The sequence below is a fragment of the Uloborus diversus genome, chromosome 7 (assembly GCF_026930045.1).
Source record: "Uloborus diversus isolate 005 chromosome 7, Udiv.v.3.1, whole genome shotgun sequence".
Lineage (NCBI taxonomy): Eukaryota > Metazoa > Arthropoda > Arachnida > Araneae > Uloboridae > Uloborus > Uloborus diversus.
This window is the reverse complement of record NC_072737.1, coordinates 125678876-125682925: the sequence shown is the minus strand read 5'-3', so window position 1 is coordinate 125682925 and position 4050 is coordinate 125678876.

Here is a 4050-nt window from a genome sequence, read left to right as displayed (position 1 = left end):
TTTTCAATAATAAATTACTTCATAAAAACTTTGTCCTTTGGTGTCAATACTGCATCTACTCACCAATGTAAGGCCCATATATATACGAGCCAACGCATCAGCTTAAGATTAGCCTTTTTGGATCGGAGTGCGTGTTTGAGTGGTTGTCTTTTCTGGCGAGTTATCGCGTTTGGTAATTGTTCACCGTGAGCAATTATTAGCAGCACATGAATTGTTTATTAAATAAAATTTTATTTTCGGCAAATTTGGCGAAATCCAAAACTTTGCTGTGGTAACCCTAGCAGTGCAACAATGAGAAATCTGATCCAAAATGGCTAAACTTAAGCTGATGCGTTGGCCTATCTATATAGCGGCTCTACACCAATGTAACTGAAAAATATACTAGAATCGTTCATTAAAGTAAAGCCATGTTTTTCAGTAAATTCATTTTCTAAACCAGATATTTCAGCTGGCCACAAGGGATCAGTTTTGCAAGGTGTATGTTGGGCATCACTGTTTTAGAACATTATAATTCCCATATTTTTATTGCCTGACTAAATTCTTCATTTTCTGAAGCCTTCAACATATTGAGATAAACTCTGCTCAATTTAACAATGAATTTTTTACAAGTAGTTGAAACTAACTCGGATGCAGTTGAATTACACTTTTTGAGGGGACGTGGCAAAATCAAGAACGTGCATGTCCACTACTACAGAGTATAAAATATAAGAAGTGCTAAAAATAAAGGTGAATTTAAAATTAGTGATACCCCAGTAGTAAAATCACATTACAAAAAAGAGCGAGCGGGTGTTACAGAAGCGGATGAAATTGGATTTATTTTGAGATCGTTCAATTTACACGCAATATCACTAAATTACTCAATATGTCTAACGCTCTTTTAGCTATTGTTACTTTTTTAGTGTCCCAAACATTTTTCCATGACTTGAAATAAATTTCTATGACTTTTAATGAAAATATTAATTTTCCATGACTTTTCCAGGTCTGAAATTTGTTTATTTTATTTCCATGACTTCTCAGGATTTCCATGACCTGTACGAACCCTGATTATTACATTTTCAATCAACTAATTACAACAAAACATTAACAAAATTATAAAGAAAATGAGTTTTTTTTCTTTTACATTTAAGACTTTCACATTAAAAGAATGTGTTTCAAAATTTAAAAAATAACAACGACAAATAAGTAATCCTTTACATTTTAATAACACTGAATCTTCAAAAATCATAACTGATTACTTCTCAATTATATTTTTAGTTTGGTTGTATTAAGCAACAAATTAATTTTTGGAATATTTTGGTAATATTTTAACGATTAAAATATTAACTAATAAATGCAAAAGTTAAAAAAAAAAAAAGTTGAAAATAAGATAAAATAATATTTTTTGTGCTCAAGAGATAAGCCCTATGAACTTCAAAACAGAAAATTCAGATTTTTTTAAGGATACAAAGAGTTTGCATATTTCAATATGAAGGTGCTGCAAATGAAATAGAAGAAGTGTCACAAAAAGGACTTTATAGAAATAATTTGATCAAATTTTGCAAAATTTTTTCAAATTACATCTAATTGATAAGTAATATAATGACTACATTTGTCATGTTCATGCAACTTAATACAACTATGCTTTTAAAAGCAACAGTGCCCGATTAAGATAGCAGGGGGCCCCTAGGCCAAATGGTTTTCCAGGGCCCCTTTGTAGTCAATCCTACCCAAGTGATAGGAACAGGGGCCCCTGGGGGTTATCTTATGCATTCAATCCTTACAATTTTAACCATTGGCTAAAACAGTTTAGGTCATTTGGGGGCTCCAGGCCAAATCGATCCTAGTTGGCCTATTCAGTAATCAGGCCCTGATAAACAATATAATTCAGAAAAAAAAAGTGTGGGAGAGGGGGGGGGGGTATATCCAAGATAAAATAAAGATAAATAAACAAATAAAGGATGCTAAAAATTGCTGCACATTTACAAAAATGGTTTAACACTAAAACTGGAAACTTACATTTTGTTGTTAAAAATCATAAGTACAGTAGTCCCTCATTTTACGCAGATTTGATTATACACAGTTTAAGATTTGACACCTTTATTTCATTTTATGGGGATGAGTTTTGATTTTAAGCAGAAGCGGTATTGCAAACATATAACATTTTCCCCTCTTTCAAAATCCAAACCCCTGAAACTGCCGATAACACGTAATAAACTGCATTTTGGCGTCCTAATGTGCAAGCTTAAGTTACTGGAGACACTTTGCAATTAATTCTGGAGCTCTTTCCAGAAATAAAGTTGATTTATTCACACAATTCAGAGCTCACTGGAAGAAGAGCTTTTAGAAGTGACAAAGGAGAACAAAACCTACCAGGGTACCGACATTGATGACACAATCAAAAGCTTACACATTGAAAAATTTGAGGCATTCTTTGACAATGGCAAATGATTTTTCTGATTTGTTAGTGAAGAAAGATCCCGTTATGGAAATGACAAGAGTGACCGCAAAGAACTAAAGAAAAGTAATTAATGACTGCCAAAATAATATATCCAACTTTTTTTTTAAAAAAACACTAAGTAATTTTGTCTTTTCTCTATGATCATTGTGCATATGTATAGGAATAAGTACACACTGTCCCATGGATCGTAACCACTGAGTAAAACGACGGTCTACATAAGTCAGACCAAACAACGTATGTAGAAGCACAAATTTAAATTACAGCAGACACGTGTTTCGGCGTTACAGGGAACGCCTTTTTCAATGCAAAAAATAATGAGCTTATGGATGAAAAGACATCCGACAAAAGCTCAAGCTTTGTCAAACACGTGTCTGCTGTAATTTAAATTTGTGCTTCTACATACGTTGTTTGGTCTGACTTTACTATTCAGCACAAAGGTATTTATTTATCTGACGGTCTACATAATCAAAATATTTACATCCTCATTTACTTTATTTCTTTTTTATACAGAAACTTGCAGACTGGATTTATGGTTAAATTTCATAATTTTTTTTCCTACAGTTCTAGGAAAAATTAATATTTTTAGAAATATTAAAGAAAAATGTACACTACACACAATGGGAAATTGGATTTACTGCCAAAGGCCCTCCATAAAAATTACGTTTCAAAATATTAGCTATGTATCTTAATAAACGGTACCAGACTTGCAGCTGCAAAAGCATGGAAATGGGGTGATTCTCGAAAAAATGTCCTGTGCGTAACGCTAAGTTTTTATTTAATTCAAGTAACTATTAATTAGATATGCGAATAAGTGTTATGCTTTGATAGTATATTAAAGCATGTATAATTCCCCAGCATTATTTTTTGAAGTCTTTAATTAGCTAGAAAAAATAAAAAAATTAGAGTTACGCACAAGACATTTTTTCAAGAATCGCTCAACTAATTTTTTTTTTTAAATTTTCGGGATGTAGTTATTGACCAAGAAACTTTTTTCCGGATTTTCTTTTATTAGTTGTAAAAGTTTTAATGACTTTCTATTGAAAATTTACTTTTGAGATGATTAGGGATGCAAATGACTCAAGTAAAACTTTCTGAAAACTGAAATTTTCAGATATTCGACCCCTCTCCTCCCTTTGTAAAAACTCTTAAAATATGCATATAAAAATCATTGAAAAAAAGACATTTAATTTCTTTCAAATATAATTTTTTCAGTTTTTGAATGTTGCCAGACCAACATTTTCAGAAACTGCAACCCAAAATTTTCGGATATCTCTGAAACTTTGGATCACAAACACCCCTGGAGATGACTTTTTTCCCCACTCTCGGGGAAGAAAAAAAATCTTCTTTCTTTTAGTGAGTTGCTTCTGACCATGTAAAATTTTTTTTTTCACAAAAACTAATCACATTTCCAGAACAATAATTCAAATTTCAGGACAAATGCCTAAATTAGCTTCAGTGAAAGCAGGACTTTGAAATAAACTCGTCGAAAGAGTTTGGATTATTGGAGGATGGATAAACAAGAGAAAAGAAATTAAATCCAATTTTAATAAACTTGAAAATTCTTCAAATCCTCAATACTTTGAAATTTAATGATGAACATTTTCAGACATTTC